The sequence below is a fragment of the Lontra canadensis genome, unplaced genomic scaffold (genome assembly GCF_010015895.1).
Source record: "Lontra canadensis isolate GAN:19392208 unplaced genomic scaffold, GSC_riverotter_1.0 scaffold3, whole genome shotgun sequence".
In the NCBI taxonomy this organism is placed as follows: domain Eukaryota; kingdom Metazoa; phylum Chordata; class Mammalia; order Carnivora; family Mustelidae; genus Lontra; species Lontra canadensis.
In genome coordinates, this window is record NW_022630997.1 from 33,044,147 (window position 1) to 33,064,996 (window position 20,850).

Genomic DNA, 20,850 nt, shown 5'->3' on the forward strand with positions numbered 1-20,850 from the left:
AGGGATGAGTGCCAGTGCCTGTGACTTCTGTGTTTTAATATTCACTTAACTTTATGGAGAGTAATTATATTCCACTCATTCTACACCAGCTGGTATTTACTTCATCCTCCATCAGGCATCAACAGAGCATGGGGCTGCAAGACAGAAATATTACTCTGGCGAGCATAAATATTTCATTTTTCACACCACAAACGCGTTGATGATTTATTAATTAGCCTAAAGGCTGCTGCCTCTGTAGAGCTGAAAACGAAGCTTTTCTGCTGTGTGGATTGGGCTTGTCTGGGGCACAGAGCCCGTGGGTGATGCTCAGCTGGGAACATGGCCCAAGTTTGGCAAACAGCCTCTGGAATGTCCAATCCAAACTTCACAGGCCCGGCCTTGCCTTTTGACTGCTCACAGAGGCCTCACAGAGTACTTCTTTTGCCTCAAAAAATATTTTATCTCCATTTTTCCAGAAAATATAGCTAGGACCAGAGTCAACTAGTCAACCTACCAGTTGGCTACTGAGATGAGGTTGCTAACCTGCTAAAAGGTCAGTACCTGCCATTGACCCAGATTTTGAAGCTATGTGATCCATGAGAGTTGGATATTCAGGAAAACCAACAGAGCCTCCCCTTGAACTTTAGCCACAAATGTTGGGCCAGTGGTAGTGTTCAGGGCCCTTTCTATTTATAACTGAACAAACACTGTCTTTGAGAGGAATAATTATCCTAGGGGTGAAGCACTCATGGGACAGAAGTCCACTCCAACCGGGATCTGTGCACCCACCCTAAGGAACTCCCTGTGATCTCTGAAGAGACCTTCAGCTTGGTTCTGAATAAGTTGTGAATTGTTTAAAGGAAGAACAAAAATGGAGCCCAAAATATAAGCTTTGTTGTTGATGAAGCTATATTAGAGGACACAATTTGGTGCGGGGTCCAGTAGTCTGCCAACCCTCCACCTTTTTCTAGAGCACTGATTCTTAAGGAGGGAAGGATGTAATTTTGCAACGTCTAGAGATGTTTTAGGTTAGTCTAACTGTGGGGGTGCTATAGGCATGAAGTGGGCAGAAGGGTAGGGATGCTGTTAAATATCCTACAGGAGGTTGCCTGAGAACTCTCAAACTGTCCTCTGCCCCTAACAAAGGATCATCTGGCCCAATGCATCAATAGTGCCGAGGTTGAGAAACCTTGGTCTACTCTTGCAAGCAGCATATCTGAGGTAAACATGGGTCTGTAAAGTAGACACATTTGCATAGGTCACTGTCTCCCATTTCTTCTGGGGAAGAAGGAAGAACAAAAACCCACAGCTCATGCTTAGAATCTTTGGTAGGTTATCGATTGAGTAGAATATCTGTGAGAAAGTGGACTGGTGGTTGTTATCTCCTTCCTGAGTAATCATTCCATCTTAATAGGTTTGAGTAAAAGGTATGACAGTAGGTCAAGAATACCCTTGGGGGAAAATTCCCTCAAAGATACCAAGAATGAAGGAAAGTCTCCCTCTTCTAGCAGTATCCGTTCTCAGACTCTAGTCAGATATACAGATGAACCTCAAACACTAGCAAGTGATCAAGGTAAAAATCAGGAATATTTCCTGCCCTATCCCTTAACTTGATCTCAACATACTTTCCTTTGGTGCCAGACCTCAAGTCCCTGGCTTCCTGATCTAACTTAAATATCTGTCTTTGGTCCCACTGAATTGCCCCAAACGCTACTCTGGACCTCTGTCTGATGATCTGCTCCTTTCTCTTTCTGGGGTTTATCTTCACTTGTCTGACTCCTCAGGTATGACTGAGCCCAGACTCTGGCCCCTGGCTAGGGACAGCCTGGTAAAAGGTTAGAAAGCCCACACATAGAAGTTCCCTGGGTTACACCTTTACATATTTCCTACTGACTTTTCTCAAACATCTTTCAAGGCAGGAACTACCATGATAATTTTATTTAAGAGCTAGTTGATATTAAGAGCAAGAGTCAGTTGATATTCAGATGGATAGGGCGTCTAGGTAGCTCAGTCATTTAAGTGTCCAGCTCTTGGTTTTGGCTCAGGTCATGACTTCATGGATCATGGGATTGAGCCCTGAGTGGTGCCCTGAGTGGAGCCCTACATGGTATCCAGATCAAGCCTGCCTCTTGCTCTCTGCTCAGTAGGAAGTCTGCTTGAGATTCTCTTCTCTCTTTCCCTCCCCTGATTCACATATTCCCTCCCTCTCTCTCTAAAATAAATAAATACTATTTTTTGAAAGAAGGAAAGAGCAGTTCCTGGAACACACCAGGAACATAACAAACATTGACTAGATATGGATCAACTATTGACTGAATGAGCCAGCTAACAGTTGGCAGAAGCCAAGCGAGAAAGATGATCTGCCTTATCCCTAGGTTTGGCTTCCCTACACAATGTGCCTCCTGACTCTCCTGTTACCTTTACTGGGGCATATGACCCTTCTCCAGGAACATTATAGTGCACATCTTTCTATCTATCGTATCCCCAAGCCATCACTCCATGTCCATGACTATGACATTTTCGGTACCCAACACAAAGAATTTCAGAAATTGCAAAGTTCTAATGATCTTTTGGGTCAGGACATTCCTGTAATCTCTCACACTATAAATATCTAGATCTATATAATCTAGAGAGAGGCAAACTACATATCATTTTTAAAATTCATTAATTCAAGAAACATACATTAGGGAAGAAACATAGTGCTCTGGGGGAGGGTTTGGAATAGTGATTAAGAGTGAAAGCTCTGGAGTCAACTGCTCAGAATCAAATCCCTCTTCACCATGGATTTGTTTTATGACTTGGAACATTTGTATTAACTTCTCTGTAGGTCTCATTTCTTCACATGTAAATGGGGATAATAATAATAGTAGCACTTCCCTCACGATTCTGCTATGACAATTAACGGGATAAATTTTTATATTCTCTGCCACAGTGGCATTGTTCAGTCATGTGCTAGAGATTTCTATCATCTTACAGAAAATGTGTATCTAATTCATTCAATGACGTTCTTGATATTAACAAAAGATAATAACTATTGGGTGTTTACTCCATTTCAAAGCTCTGCAGTACTTGATCTGCTTTCTAATTAAAGAACAGGTGATGTCCCTGAGTTGCATGCATCACTATCCCTGTTGTACAGATGAGGAAGGTGAGGCAGAGGCTGAGAGCATACAATCTGCTCAGGATGGCACAGCCAATACACAGCACAGTGAGGATGAGAATTCAGGCTGGCTCTAAATCTCCCTTTGCTAACCACTACCCAACACCATTCCAGGGGATGGGCAAAGGCAAGGAAAAACAACATTGGTGGATGCATAACTAAGGCACACACAGGTCACTGAACAGAGAAAAAGGCCACCTTGGGCAAAAGAGGGTTTTCCCAAAAGACACAATGTTTGGTTGAGGTTTGATAAATGAGAGTCACTGGAGAGAGTTGCTGGTGGGACTCCTTCACAAAAGTATGAGAACATCAGAAAATAGGGACAATTTGGTCGTGCTAGCTGGAGCATGGGTTGTGAAAACCAGCAGGAAAGAAGAGGGGCTGGTGAGGAAGGCATTGTCTAGGTCGCAGGAGATGTGGACACTATGTAGGCATCTGACTTCTTCCAGAAGGCAGTAGCAGAAGGCCACAGGCACATTTTTGACTTAGAGTCATTCAAGTCTGAGTGGGGTAAACATGTCATGGATGAGACCAGTAAACTAGAGTCCAAAGAAATAAGTTCCCATGAAAACGCCTGAACCAAGACAGAAGTCATCGGCATGGATGACAATAGACAGACAAGAGAGCTATTTAGGGGGTGAAAACCCCTTCATGTTTGAGTAAAGAAAGTTAAAAAACAAAATCTCTGTGTAGAAAAGGGAGGAGTTTCCTAATGAACCTGGAGCCACGTGATAGCGAAGCCCCAGCACAAGGGCCCAGACACCAGTGGGCCAGGCCATATGAGGCAGGAAGAAAAGATGTCCTCCCTGGTGGCAGCAGCACCCATTCCCCAGGTATCAGACAGGCTTTCCTGCAACCAGTGACCCTGTCCACAGAGTTGTTAGGCTAGAGCCACAGGCCTCAAGGCTAATGACCAGAGCCTTAGCATTAGCCTACGTAGCTGGAGAGGTGTGGACTGAATTGAACTAAATGAGCAATTCCTAATTCTCATTTTAGTAAATAAAGAAAATCAAATCATAAATTTAGAAAATATTTAAAATGATTAACACTAGCAACTTTCCATGAAATAATTTAACCTACTTTGATTTAGGGTATCTGGAAACTTTCCATAAAACTATGATCAACATATGGATAGTTTTCATTATTATTAATAAGAATCTGTTAGGCAACTTGTATTTGAAAATGCTCCATGGATCAAATATCATATAGGGTTCTCAGAGGTGGCTGCCAAAGCCTGGACACACGGGTATAGCATTAGCGCAGACCGTGGGATGACCAGCTTCCTACCTAGAAGACAAACACTTTGTAGGCCACAGGGATTTTAAAGGGAAATCATTCATGGAGATCGGATTTAGCAAAACCATTTCCTGAGGGAAAAGTCAAAGAGTATTTGTGGACCCTGGGAGTCACTGAGAATTCAAGCTCTAGGTCAATTTGTCTATACGAGCTCTACTAAATTCTAATAATAGTTTGTTAAATGAGATTTTTATTTGAGATGCCTGTGCATCAAATTTATATCTTATATGATAGGCTGTTTTTAGAACAGCTAATGAGAATCTCCTGTTTTATAGTCTTTTAGGTGTATTTTTTTCCATCGAGCCTATTTTTAAACATTTCAAACCAAAAGCAAATTTCAATGTAGCAATCAAGACTGTAGGTATTTAGAAGAAGTAAAGTAAATGTACGAGAAGTGGCATTATCTTTCAATAATGAGCAAAACAACAATTATCTCAGAAAGCACATTTGTCTTACTTTCTGTTGAACCTTGAGGAGAATGAATAATCAGGACGTGAAGAGGAAAGAAATGGGTTGAATCACTATGGCTCCTTCCTCAGGAGGCTGTAAACAGGGATTTGCTCTGAGACTGACCTAACACAAAAAGATGAATTCCTGAAAGCTGAGTAGTTAAATGTTTAAAAAATAAAACCATAGCTCTCTAAAAAAATGGAAGTGTATATTTCTTTAACTTCTGCAGGAAGGACCTTTGACGTCACAATTCAATAGAAGAGATGACATAGGAAGAAAAGACAAATTTGATTATCCCAAAATAAATATCACATGTACAATAAAAACTTAAATTAAAGGGCCAATAATGATTTAGAAAATACTAGAATTAAATCATTGCTATATTTATCATGAAAAAATCTCTGAGTTATTATTTACTGGGTATTCAGCAAAATGAGTGAGAACATAAGACATCTAGTGAAGAGAGAGGCTTAAATATGTGGCTATTCAGTGAGGTTTTAACTATATCATTGCATCCTTGGCACATGAGTCATCAGACAAACTGCTATATAAAAAACAAAAGCCTAGATGTTTCTATTTTGGATGATCTAAGAAGTAGATGGCTTAACAAACTTAATTGTTGAAAACTGGTAAAAGTTCTTGATGAATACAGCAAAAATCCTTCTTACATGTATCAATGATAATTGGTTTAAAAAATGAAAAAAAAAAAAAAAAAAGGGGGAGCCTAGGTGGCTCAGTTGGCTAAGTGTCTGCTTTCAGCTCATGTCATGATCCCAGGGGCCTGGCATGTAGCCCCACGTTGGGCTCCCTGCTCAGCCAGAACTTGCTTCTCCCTTCACCTCAGCCACTCTCTCTGCTTGTGCTCTCCCCCCCCCCTCTGCCAAAAAAATTAATAAAATCTTTTTAAAAACTTTTTTTTTAATTTTAAAAAATGAGAATAAAAACCGAAAACCTCGTTTGATAGATAAAATGGCAAATATGCCTTGAAACAAAGCAAATTCAAAATAAATGTAAAAGAATTTCATTATATAAAGAACTAGATTTCCTGGTTAAAGGTGAAAACAAAAGACATCTTGCCATTTGTGACAACATGGAGGGACCTAGAAGGCGTTATGCTAATTGAAGTAAGTCAGACTGAGAAAGACAAATATCATATGATTTCACTTATATGGGGAATCTAAGAAACAAAACAAATGAAAAAACAAACAAATACAAAGCAGAATCAGACCCATAAATACAGAGAACTGATGGTCACCAGAGGGAAGGAGGTAGGTGATGGGCAAAATGGGAGTGAAGGGGAGTGGGAGTCGCAGGCTTCCAGTTTTGGAATGAATAATTCATGGGAATAAAAGGCACAGCCTAGGGAATATAGTCAATGATATTGTAATAGCATTGTGTAGTGACAGATGGTGACTATACTTGTGATGAATGTAGCATAACATATAGAGATGTTAATTCACTATGTTATACACCTGAAACTAATATAACATTATGTCAACTATACTCAAATTTTAAAAATGAATAAATAATGATAGCTAACCTTAAAAGAAAATGGAAAAGAAAAAAAAAATCATGATTAAAGAATAGAAGAAATAAGATAGCCAAATCAGATATACAAAATGCCTGATATTATAATTACCAATTCAAAATATAAGCTTTAAAAGGAAAAAAAATGAACAAGAAAATATAACTAAAATAGATTTTTTGAATTGTCAAATTGAAATTTGAGAAGTGGAACAAAATTAGTAATTAAAGTTAAAAATGCAATATCTCAGTTCAACAGTTAATTCAACAAAACTGAAGGGTCAAATAATTAAAGGGTGGGATCAAATAAAATGAGAAGGAATGAAGAATAGGAACAAAGACATTTGGGGAGAAATTTGATAAACATACAAAATTAAAAGCTCTTACATAAGATCCGTTGGAGTTCCAGAGAAAATGAGAGATATTGATAGAATCGATTTGAGAGGAAAGCTATAGCAGTCAAGCCTGTGTGAGATTGTTATAAAGACAGACAAAACTAAGAGTCAAGGAACAGACCCACATAAATATGGACAATTGAGTTTTGACAACAATACAAAGGCAATTTAATAGAGAAAGGATAGTCTTGTCAAAAAGTGCTGGTAGAACAATTAGGTAATCATACACAAAAAATAAGAACTTTAGTGCATACCTCACAACCACACACAAAGATCAAATAGATCATGAATGTATAATTTAACACATAAAGCTGTAAAACTTCTAGAAAATAATATTAGAATAAATCTTTGTTATTTAGGTTAGGTGAAAGTATCTTTTCTTTTTTATTTATTTATTATTTTTTTAAGTATTAGGCTCCACACCCAGCATGGAGCCCAATGTGGACTCAAACTCACAACCATGAGAAGAAGACCTGTGCCAGAATCAAGAGTCAGACACTCAACTGAGCCCAGGTGAAAGTATCTTATATACAGTTACTGTTTTTACTGTAAATACTGTTAGAGATTTAATTGTGCCTCTCCCCAACCCCAATAAAAAGATATGTTGAAATCCCAATTCCCAATACATGACCTTATGTAGAAATAAGGTCTTTACAGTGTGAGTTGAGCTAAATGAGATCATTAAGGTAGGCCTCACTACAATGTGACTGGTGTCTTTGTAAAAGGGAGAAATGTGGACACATAGACAGACATGCAAAGAGGGAAACCTTGGAGAAGAGACACAGGGAAAATGCCATGTGAAAGCAGAGCACTGAAATGACAGAGCTACAAGGTAAAGATTGCCAAAAACTGCCAGAAAACCACCAGAAGCTCAGAGAGACACATGGAAGGGATTCTCCCTAACAGCTGTACAAAGGAAGAAACCCCAAAGAAAATTTGATTGCAGTCTTCAAGGCTCCAGAGGGCTAAGACGATAAATGTCTATTATTTGAAGTCAACCAGTTTCTGGCATATAAACACCATAAATGTAGTCCACAGAATGTTTAAAAATCATGATAAATTGGATGTCATCAAAATTAAGAACTTCTGCTCTTCAAATGTATTTTTTAATAGACTGAAGTAACAAGCACAGATTGGGAGAAGATATTTGCAAACCACATACATGATAAGTGAATCATATCCAGAATATATAAAGAAGTCCCAAAATTCAATAAGAAAATAAACAGCCCAATTAGAAAATGGGCAAATGTCTCAGGAAAGAAAAAAAATGCACGATGGCAAGTAAGCAACTGAAAAAGGTTCAACATCACTAGTCTCTAGGAATTGCAAATTAAAACTACAATGAGATACCACTTCACATCTGTTAGAATAGGCAAAATTTGAAACACCGGTCATACCATGTGTTGGCAAGGATGTGGAGCAACTGGAACTCTTATACATAGCTGGTAGTAATGTAGAATGACACATTTTGGAAAACCTTTTTACATTATCCTAAAAAGTTGACATATACCAATTTATAATTCAGTCATCCCATCTCTGGGTATTTATCCAAGATAAATGAAAGCATACAAACACACTAGAATTTGTATCTGAATGTTCATACACTTACTTGAAATAACGAAATCTGGAAAGAATCTAAGTGTACATCAACAGATCAATGGGTAATATATATGGCCATATATCCAAACAATGGTATACTATTCAGCAGTAAAAAGGAATACACAATTTTTGCAAACAACAGCAGTTTTTAAATAATTGTGCTGAAGAAAGCTATATATAAAAATTATATACTGTATGATTCCATTTATATATAGCTCTAGAAAATCCATGCCAGTCGATAATGACGGAAACTCAATCCGTGATTGCCTGGGGATGAGGAGGAAAGGCCTGGAGGAGTATCACGGAGGGATTAGGGCCAAGAAAAAATGTTTTTTCAGGGGGCAATGATGGATGTTATTTCTGTTGTTTCTTTTGATAATTTCATGGGTGTATATACGTCCCTGAAACTTATCAAATTATATACTTACGTGCAATTTATTACATGTCATTATACATATCATACAAAATCATTATCAAATTATATACTTATATGCAGTTTATTACATGTCAATTATCCAAAAATATAATATACAAAGTGTTCAATTGGAACACTTTGGAACACATTATGTGTAGTTTCTTGTACATCAATTGTATAAAATATAATGTCAATTATACAAAACCATAATCAAATTGGACTTAACTAAAAAAAAATATATAAATGTTGAAAAAGTTGCAGAACACCCAGTGTTATTTATATACTTGTGGAATGCTATATGAAAAAAGTCTTACATCGACTGACAAAATTGGAAAAAAGCATACCCTCTGACCCATGCATTTGCAAATAAGTCTACCTTCTGATCCTTCTCATTATATGTGTATATATATTGATAATATATATCAATATAACATATGGATAATATATATTATATATCTATATATTAGATAATGTATATTTGAGGTGTATATATAATATATAACTAAGTACTACCTACACATTAAATAAACATTAATATTCCTAGAATAAATCTGTCTCTTAGCAAAAAACAATATTTTTATTTTTTTTCATGAGACTATTTTTATGTTGGTCTTCAAACTACCCAAATGTCCATTCATAATGGATTGGATATATAAATTATGATATATTTACATGATTCCATGCTAGAAAGTAAGGAGATGAATTATCTATTATTCTGTATAACAATATGAGTGAAACTTTAAAAAAATTATGGTGATCCAAGTAGTCAGACATAAAAAACAAAAATGCAACACTACATATTATATAATTCTATTTATCTCAAATATAAACACAGGAAAAACTAGTAAATGTTGCTAGATTTCAGAACAGTGGTTATCCTTGACATAGAACTATTGTAGGGAGCTACAATGTGCTATAATGCTGCAAAAAACAATATTAATCAATGGTAGAACATAACTAAATTTCTTTAGTTATAAAATAGAATACTGTTTGGCAGGAATGTAAATGAACTAAAGCTACATGATGAACCTCAAGGAGAAATATACATATTACATAGTTTATAAATGCTTGTATCAATATAATATTAAATAAATATAATTTCTATGTAAACTAGAAATGATATTAAATAACATAACAAATAGTAAATGATAAAATATTAAATAATATTTGCACCAATGATCATAGAAAAATTGGAAGAAAATTAATCTTGATTGTATGGATTTTTTCGGGGCACCTGGGTGGCTCAGTGGGTTAAGCCTCTGCCTTCGGCTCAGGTCATGATCCCAGGGTTTTGGAATCGAACCCTGCACAGGGCTCTCTGCTCAACAGGGAACCTGCTTCCCCCCTCTCTCTGCCTGCCTCTCTGCCTACTTCTGATCTCTGTCTGTCAAATAAATAAATAAATTTAAAAAGCTAGTATGGACTTTTTCAAATGATAACAAAGGAAATTTTATTTTTCTTACTTCTGTCATGCTTCCCAACTTTTATTTAATGAGTGTACACTGTGTTGATAGTGAAAGCAGTAGCCAACAAATTTCAAAGTGTTAGGTTAAATTCTTGCTCCTGTTTGTTGACCCACTATTGCTTTATGACGTAGACTGCTGAATAAAATAGAGAAATGGAGCTAAATGATCTTCAGTCTTAGTGTCAAAGTGTGATGCTCTGGTAAAATGGCCAGCGGGTTTCAGCTGATTTGCTTCATAGGTCCATAAGGTACACAAATTCTCTTAAAATAGTCCTTAAACAGCAAAATGTAGGCCAGGACGCCAAGAGGGACACATTTGACGAATTGCATATGACATAATGTAAAATTCATAAATGGAAGATTCTGAATCTGAAAATACTTGAAATACTCAAAACTAGACAAAATGGATCACAGTATTTCCAAAAGGATTGCAAGCAAGCGCTCATTCGAACAATTGTAAAATGGCATACGTTCCAGAAACTGCTTTGTGTAAATACGGATTTAAGGTGAATGCTCTTAGGAAAGTTTCCATTAACCAAATTAATTTTACTCAGATGAGCTGTAGGCAAATGCCAGTGGGCTGACGGGACCCATTGGCAGCACTCAGATCCTTGGAAGAAAACAAGCAGATGCCTGAGTGGAAAAGGAGTCACCAGACCTGCCTGGCCCAGTAGGGGAGAGAATGGGAGGAAACACCGTCGGAAATATGCCGTCAGTAGACGTTCGGTGTGTACTAGTATGTGCCAGAAGCCGCGACGGATGCAGGGGATAAGAGATCACTGAGAACCCCCAGCTAAGAGAGACCAACAGGAATAAGTAATACTGTACTATCACAAGTTCACTATCCAGGTCCATACAATGAGCAGACAGAGCATAGAAGAGCCAACGCGGTATCTCCCTTGGGCATCGCGGGATGGAGCTGGCCGGGAAGCTGCCCTGAAAGAGATATATTTATTCTGGACCTTAAATCCGAGTAAGATTTTTGTCAGAGAAAAGGGAAAAACAATAATCAAGAGAGGTGAAAGGGCGTGACTTGTCTGTAAATCACAATTTTTTTTTTTCTCTGTCAGTCCCAGGGATTTAGATATTTCAGCTGAAAAGTGGTAAATGTGAGTTCAGACGCGTGAGAGGCAGTTTTGGGGGCCGAGAAGATGGTGCTACACTGCTGTCCCTGCCTCCTTTAGGTACCGGAGACACCAGAAAGATACTCCTGCTGTTGCTGTCATTTTAGTTGTTTATTTTCTTTTTTAAGAAGAGGAATGAAACATGATCATTGTTTAAAAAAAAGAAGAAGAAGAATGGGGCACCTGGGTGGCTCAGTGGGTTAAGCTTCTGCCTTTGGCTCAGGTCATGATCCCAGGGTCCTGGAATCGAGCCCCACATCAGGCTCTCTGCTCAGCAGGGAGTCTGCTTCCCCCTCTCTCTCTCTCTGCCTGCCTCTATGCCTACTTGTGATCTCTGTCTGTCAAATAAATAAATAAAATCTTAAAAAAAAAAAAAAGAAGATTTGAAGAAAGGAGTAAGAATAGAGAGAGGAACTTACTGTTAATAGTCCAAGTAAGAGATGGTAAGGGACCGAACTGCAGCTTTGATGCTTAAAGAAGGATTATGAAAAAACGTAAGAAATATTTTGAAAGACGAATAGTCAGGGCTTGGTTCACAATTGACGATGGAAGGTGAGAGAGGAGTGAGAGATAAGGACTCCGAAAATTCTAATTATGATGAGCCAGCGGATGGCAGCATCATTAACCCAGATATGGAATGCAGGCGAAAGAGCTGGTTTTATTTAAGAAGGAGAAAATGAGTTTCGCTTTGGACATGATGCTGATTTGTACGTTCCTCTGGTCTATCCGGGAATGCAGAAAATGGAAATAGGGGTCTAGGGCTTAGAGGTGAGTTTTAAGTTCCTGAAATAGGTTTGAGACTCAAGAGTATAGAGCTGGGAGTTCAAGCTTGTAGAAAGAGGAGAAACCAGTAATCAAAACAGAATAAATGGACTGGGTGCTCCCCTGTGACCACTTTACATGTAACTATCACAACACTCCTGTAAGTTAGGTCCTGTGATTGTTTCTCCCCTGTGCGAGAAACTGGCTCACAAAGAGGTTAAAAACCTGTCCAGGAATGGAATCTGGGATTCACACCCAAGCAGAGTGGCGTCAGCGTACAGATACTTAACCAAGGTTTATACTTAGCTTCAGTCAGTGACTGAAAAGAAAGAAACCTGGGGGATGTGGATGTTTGGGATGCAGATGGAGGAAGAGAGACCAGTGCGGGCCACAGAGGAACCCCCTGGAGAGCGTAATGTTAAGAAAAGGAAATGATGAGAGGGTTTCACTGGGGAGCAGACCACTGTGTCAAGCGCAGTAGTGAAGTCTCAGATACTAGTAGATGGGGTCAGGGGCCAGAGAGCTGTTTTCTGTGAGGTGTTGGGAAAGTAAGCCAGACTGCAGTGAGCTATGGAGGCAATGGGAGGGAAGGGACTAGAGTAGTCGGAGCAAACAGCTCTTCTAGAAAGGAGAGAAAGGAGCAACACACTGATTGCTAACCAAATGGAAGAGAGATTTACGGTATTTTCGAACACATGGGTTGCTCTTTCCCAGAGGTCTGCCTAGGCTCACATGCAAAAGCAGAAGTCTGTGAAAATCAGGGCTTATTCAGCTGAGCACAACAGGTCACAGGGAAAGAACGAATACTTAGGGTCACAGTCAGGCACAGACACTCCGTAAGGTTGGCAAAGCCTAAAGTCTCCACTGGAGACAGTGCCTGCCAGAGTAAAGATCGTGAATGTCCTAGCCAGAAGGAAGCATGAACGCAGGGCCCCAGAGACCATGAAGCAGTTGCCTAAACAGTGGGGTCTGAGAATCTAGGTTGAGGAATGGCCCAAGGACCACAAGGTTTGCAGGGGTATTAGGAACCTCTAGGAGAGAACATGGTCCTTACATATCATTTTAAGCTTCATTTCATCCCAATCTTAGGAGTTTTTGTGGTTGTTTCCTCTTCACTGAATTAATATCCAAAGATATCTGTCTGTGTTCAGCCCCAAGAATACTGAAGATTAGGGGCGCTTGGGGGCCAGTGTCACAGCGGCAGCAGCCAAGCTAGATGGACAAGTAGACAGACAAACACACAAATTGTATCTCTAAATGTAAATAATTGGGAGGTCAGAGGTTGCCACAGACTGATAGAAACTTTACTTTCTTTTCCAGTGAAGTTGGTTTTTGTGTGTAATTATTGGGTTTCCTCCCACCAGCCTTAATTTCCTCCTAGAAAATGACAGCTAAAACCTGCATTGGACACCATGGGGCAAGGAAGACAGGGGCCTTTAATAGTGGGAAAGAAGGACCTCTCTGGCACAGTCCTTTCACTTGATAGAAAAAAGCCCTATATACCCGTGCAATCACCAATCAGCCAGATACATGGGAACTTTGACAATGGAATTTCTGTGACCACCTTTTATTTACTTACCCTAAATCCATTTTCCCTTACTATTAACATTCTGGGTTCTCTAAGATCCCCTTTCCTCCTACTAGGTTTCCAATATTTTTCCAAGAATACCACTTTCATGCTATCCCCACCCTCTTGCCAGACGGCCGTGTTTAGAATTGCCTATCTGGATTAAACCCCACCACCTTCAAACAACATAAATTTAGTATTTGCTTTCTGGTCCTTGAAAGATATGTCATTTTCTGTATGACTCCAGGGCCCAACTGGCCAAGCCCACCTCTTGTCTGGCTTTCCACCAAGGAGATGGTGGACAGACAAGAAAATGAGTGGCAGAAGCTTGGGGATGGGGTTTGTATTCCTCCCTGTCAGCTGTCCTAAATGATTCTCTTTTCTCTTCCCCAGTAGAACCACAGGGAAGCTTTCTGTTGTCATTCATCATCTTTGGTTTAGGAAAAAACCCAGAACCATTTTGCATAATGCATGGATGTCCCTAAATTATAAATATGCTGTGACTGCAGATTTTCCCACTGCCTTTGTCTATACCTTAATATCAGCTTAAAAATCCTCTTCCCAGAATCAGGAAGATGAAAGGCAAATTCAATGTAGCAAGATCAGAAGTCAGAACAAGGAAGTAACCATGTGTCTCCTGGACAGCTTCCAAGGTGTAGGATGATAACTTACCTAGCTAGCAGCTCCCACGGTTCATACAGATCTGTCTCCCCTTGTGTATCCTGTCTCCCAGACTCCTGCCCAGCCAGAATTCTGAGCCATGCACTTAACCTGGTAAGATGTTTAAATGGGATTCTTATTTGACTTTAGTGGTTTGCTTTCCTGGAAGCCCACTTTTTATATGGCTATTTGATGAGTATGCTTATTTATTTGAAGTAAAAAGTTTCATAGGATCTGCTCATACCTGGGTTCAAATAGAAAACAAACATTCTTAATACTCTTTGCCTTTAGTTGTTAGGTCAAAATAAACTAAAGCAAGGATAGATTTAGAAAAAAAATAGAGAACTCATGGAAATAGCTGGAAAATATAACTATAGCTCTGATCTCCTTCAGTCTGGAAGTTTCCCCAAAGGTCCTGACATCCACTTCTGATCAGTGCACTGATGCTGGCAGAGCCTCTGCTCATGGCTTTTCTCACCTCACATGTTGCCTATCTCCTATCCTTGTTGATAGGTCGGGTTGAAATTCTTCTATACCTGGTTGTCTGGATTTTGTTGGTTCAGAATTTGAGAGCTAGTCTCAAAATAAGATCAAATAGCAGACAGACAGGTAGAAGAGTCCCTGAGAGATTAGGTGGTTGAGTAAGGAAGAGCTATTGTCCTTAATCTAAGAGTAGCAAAAACCATATCCAGACACTCTGTCCCCTTCTGCTCATCCCTGTTCCTACCTCTAAGAGATTAATATTACAGGGACTCCTATAGTATCCCAACAGCTCACTCTTGGCAGTAACATGATGTTTTCATGCCGACTGGTTTGCTTTGTCAATGGGAGAGACCATTTGAGGCAAAGAAACTGAGGCATACAGAGTTTAAAAATGTGTTTTGGAATACTTATCCTCACTAATCTCCATGGAGAGAGCCCTATTCTGTTATAAGATCATGTTCCCTCCTTGCTGATAGAGCTTATTATGATCATGAACTTCCCAGGCATTTACCGTCTGTGTATACACTTTAAAATTTAATGGTAAACTTCCAGGATACAGGCACTTATTTTCTTTATTTTATATTCTACAGTACTTTGTAGGCATTTCGTGCTAAAACTTGGTTCTCAAGTTCAATGGAATTGAAACTAGCACCATGTTTTACATGCTTTTTAATATAATATTCTAATTGTAATGTGCAAGTCTCCACTCACCAGTCAGATTCCAGCTTTCCCAAGGCAGAAAAGTCTATCTTTGCCTTTATCCTGTGTAGTTCTAGGCATATACTGGGTATGTGAGAATTTCTGGGTGAATAACAATAAACAGAATCTTTATGAATATATTTGACCTCTTCTACAGAAGTTTAAAGTTTGGTGGTGGTAGTGGTGTGTGTGTGTTGTTTTTCTCTTTCTCTTTCTTTCTTTCTTTCTTTCTTTCTTTCTTTCTTTCTTTCTTTCTTTCTTTCTTTCTTCCTTTTTCTCTTTCTTTCCTCCTCCTCCTCCTCCTCCTCCTTTTTCTTCTTCTTCTTCTTCTCCTTCTGCTTTTCCTCCTCCTCCTCCTTCTCCTTCTCCTCCTCCTTCTTCTTTTTGTACTTTAATAGGAAGAAAATGTGTACTGGTATTCCAACAATTTTCACTTTCCTGATCCATTGATGATTCCCCTCAACCCTTTGAGACTGAGTGTGGTATATGTGATATGAAGAGATTAATCAGAATATTTTCCACTTTAACAAGCTTCCTTGTCTAAAGGCATGCATCCCTAGAAATTCATGTTTTTCTTCCTGTCTCATGGGGCCCACATAATTTGGGGGTTCAGCAAATTATTTGGGCTGGAGGAGAAGAAGGCTGGGCTCATTGGCTATGAGTCCTCCAGAATGAGAACTAGCACTAAGCAGATCCAGTATCCAGCTCAGTGCTTTAAAAATGACAGCATAGGTATTCTGTTAAATTCCAAGCATCTGGTAGTAGTCATGGTTCTCCTTCTATTAGTGCCAAGTTCTATTAGTGCCAAGGTGTTCCATGTCTTTGGACAGAAGATAATATAATTTCTGGCATTCCTAAGAATGTTGGAATGAGGCTGAGATTGTCTTTAAAGATGGTTTGAGTTCTTCCACGAAGATGTAGTTTGACATTTGTATTATAATCTTTCTTAGTAGCTTGGGTGGTTAAGATAAAAGAATTATACATATGTTGTGACTACTATATTATATTAAGGTTAAATCAACCTCTGAAAAATCTTCCCTCTGTATGAAGGGGCTATCTCACTTGAAGGAACCAATGTACCAATAAGTGCCAGAGGCCACAGAGGATCAGCTAAGCCCCTAAGAAATAACACTGAATATCTCATTTAACGATCAAGTCATTGCTAACAGAACAAAGCTGACATATGCATGGAAACCTGCATTTCATCACTGCAGACCATTCCTTGAACAATCATCAGTTCCTATCAATAAGATGGAGGGGAGAAGTGCTCACATCAGTAAGAAGTCCATAGATGATCTAAGAAGCGCACACCCAGGAAAGACTGGAGTTCTACCAAGGAGAAACTGTCCTGGTCTATGGATGGAAAAAGACATACTCAGGCTCTGGTGGACAAGGAAGTTAATAGTAGTCCATAAGTCAATGCCAAAAGGCTGCCAGTTAAGCAGGGTCTTTGCATTCCATGGTGTGGTGTATCTGTTCATCCCTTTAACACATATTTTTTGAGTGCCCACCCTGGGCCAAGAACTGTGTGAATTGATAGAAAAACAACCATGTGAAAAATAAACATGGTTTCTGTCTCAGAAAAATTTTGCAACACATATAACAGACACACATTCCTTATCTACTACATGCAAAACATTCTTGCAAATAGAAAAAGCACCAATATCAATTCAGTAAGGAAAAGGGTAAGCAATTTTATTAAAAGTTTGGTAAAAAGATATATCAAGAATTAATAAATTATGAAAAATAGTGCTCTTAATTTATTAAAAAATAAACACAAAATATTTAGATATTGATTGTCAGATATCAGATAAGCAAAACTATGAAAGAATTATAATGCCTGCTTTTGGTGAGTCAATGAAGGTCTTTCATGCACTGACTGATGAGAGTTTAAATTGCTATAAAATTTCCAGGTCCTAACTTCACAGTATCTACTTTAATTAAAAATGCCATGGGATGCCTGGGTGGCTCAGCCAGTTTGGCACCTGCCTTCCGCTCAGGTCATGATCCCGGGGCCCTGGGATCGATTCCCACATTGGGCTCCTTGTTCAGCGGGGAGCCTGCTTCTCCCTTCCCCTCTGCTGGGCCCCCTGCTTGTACTCTCTCTCTCTCCTCTTTCTCTCTGACAAATAAATAAATAAAATCTTTTTTTAAAATGCCTTCTCTGATGACCTGATGATTCAAATTTTAGAAATCTGTGCTAAGAAATAATAGTACAAGTTGTAATGCTAGATGCATAAGGGAGCACTGTTTCTAATAACAACAAAGGATAAGAGTCTACATGCCCATAAATAAGGGAGGAGAACTGTGCTACAAAGTATAATCGCACAATAGAATACTGTATATCTGTTTAAAATACTGAGAACTGTATAAGGCAAAGCATGTAAAAACTATGCTCCAAAAAAACAGACCAGAGTGACCAGTAGAATTCTTTGCTGAACAGTTTGGCCCTTGCCTCTGTATTCCTGATATTCAGAAGTCCTCCTTACACCCCTCAGCAGCATGCTTTGACATTCTGAGGGAAGGTTGTCCATGCCCCCTGGTGAATATGTCTTGCCATCCATCTCTCTTTCCATCAACACTGCAAGTTGTCTACACGAGCAAGTAGACATGTGGCATGTTCCTGGCAAATATCTTGCTCTCTCAGGCCCTGGCTTCTGCCCCATCCCAGTCCATATTGTGCCAAGAAATAAAGTGAGGGCCAGCTTGGTGGGGGCTGGTGAATGGTTATCGTAGGAAGACGAACCCAACATCCAGAAGAGTCCTTCTTTATCTTGGACACTGAGATCTTCAGGATCCTTTTCTTTTTAAGTGACACTTTTTTGCTGTTACCATTTTTGTACTTCTTACTTAAACTATTGCCGAGGGAGAAGAGGGAATGAAGGTGGATATATGGGGTCACGGGCTGAGGCTTGCTTTCAGCCTATCCCCTGTTGGGTCAGGGCTGGAGTCCAAATCCGAGCATCTCAGGAGGTGGAACAAACTCAAATTCAGGCCTGACATTAGATCATGTGTGGACATCTAATATTGTGGGTACAGCTTAGCCAGGGAGCACACAAGTGTTTATTCAAACAGATGGAACTATAGTGACCCTGACGATTCTCTCTGCCTCCATCAATTCAACACACCTAACTCTGGCAGGATCCCTTCAGAGGGTACAGAAGCGAGCATAGTAAACGTGACGCCTGTCATCACAGAGCTTGCTGACTTCCAAGGGCAATGCAGAATTCTGCTTTGGAACAGGACACTGGAAAGGATCAGGGCACGTAGCAGAATAAACACACATTACACACACATACACATCAGACACATACCCGCAAACAGCCTGTCCTCTTCTGACCACTCATTTTTAAACATTTTGTATTTTTTCCTAGAAAATGGGTCTCTGTAACCATGGAAATGGCTGTTGTTTTCAGCCCAAGGGGATAGAGGATTGTGTGTTTAAGGAGATACTAAATAAGCTTTGATTGCCGCTCGTATAGAACCTCCAGCTTCATCTCTTCTCCACCGTCAGTGCGCCCGGGGGACAGATGCAGCTGTGGCAGATCCTTGCCCCTCCAGATCCTTAAGTCCAGTTGAAAGCTGACTTCTGCCCTCCGTGCCTTTGTAGCTCACAGAAGGCTTGGGGGTAACCAGCCACCCATACCCCTGACCAGACCACACACAACACAGGTGGGAGAAGGCAGCAACCATTTCAGATCACAACCCCTCGTCCCACAGAGGCTCAAAATCAACTTTGGCCCACAGAATGAGGCACCTCGGGAGCCTGGGATTCCTTTTCCTGGATGCTCTCTGGGGGTCGAGGCTGGGCCCAGCAAGACATAGGCAGGGCCCATGAAATGATTGCCTGGGGAGGTCTGACTGGACAGGAGTTGAGACCTCTTGCCCTGAAGTTAACCTTGTATTTTTATCTTTCTCATACTCAGTGCTTTCTGATAAACCTAATAAATCTCCTCTTGTTTAAGTGACAGGCAGTTGAGATTTTTTTTTTTTTTTTTTGCTTTTGGCAAATCCTCAAAGAGGAAAATAAACCCACTTGTCCCAGAACAAAGGAGAAATGGGTTAAAACAGAAACAAAGTCTAATTCCTTAGCAGTGGACAGGGCATGGTGGGGGGGCTCCATACTTTTGCTGAGAAACCCCTCTATGAACCCAGGCAGACATGAGGACCCAGAAAAGGATGTGTGGGCTCCTGGGTGGCTCCTGGCACAGGAAGAGAGTTGAGGGCACATACAAATCTTAGCAGAGCAAGCAGGCATATGCAATGGATAATTGTGCACCCTTTTCCCGACTCTTTTACCCTTTAAGGAGATTTTGATGTTTGCCTGCCAAGTCTCCAGCCTTTGCTTTATTGATCTGGGCAATGGTAGAGGAGAAAACTAAAAGTCCACCAGGAAGGCTAAGTTAATCTACTGTGGACAGGGCAGAAAGCTATGCATGATAGGAAAATAAAGAAATAAAATCGACCATAGACCCAAAGAGGCAGGAGAGGGGAGTGGATAAAGAACGAGCCTCTGCCATGTTAAGCAAGGGTTTCTTATGGGAGTTTGTAACTGTGAGAGGAGAGTTTGACAGGCTGCGGCAGCCCCTTATACATGAAAGGGTAAGAGAGAGACTGAGGAAAGGGATTTCAGAATTTTGGATTTGGGTTAGCTAGTAATCCCCATTTAGTGCTTCTTAAAGAGCTGTCAATAAAGAATTCAGTTGCTTCTCAGGGCTCTTTGGATGTCATACTAACTTTACTTCTGAATGCAACTCCCTGTATTTGGGCCAGTTTTATGTGGATTATGTGATTAAGCAAACACTGCTCAGAGGGTTAGTGAGAGCCTGAGACCTAGCCATCCAAAAGGGCCTACCCCACATGCAGAGTCTCCGACTGCTGACAGCCTGCATTTTGGGGCCAACATTGGCTTGGATGTGCTTGCTCTGAGAATCCTCAAGGCCTGTAGCTGAGAGTGTTGAGAAAGGCAGGGACCTTCTGCTACTCTTACCCCTAGAGACCCTCTGCACAGGGCACTTTCCTCTGCCAACTTTGGCTTCATGCAGTGGCCATGCTCTGTTCCTGCCAGCCTCAAAGCCAATTCGTCAAACAAATTCATTGTTGGGACAGCTGGGTGGTGGCACAGTTGGTTGAGCATCTGCATCTGGCTCAGGTCATGATCCCAGAGCCCTGGGATTGAGTCCAGCATCAAGCTCCTTGATCAGGGGGGATCCTGCTTCTCTCCCTCTCCCTCTGCCTGCTGCTACCCCTACTTGTGCTCTCCCTCTCTCTG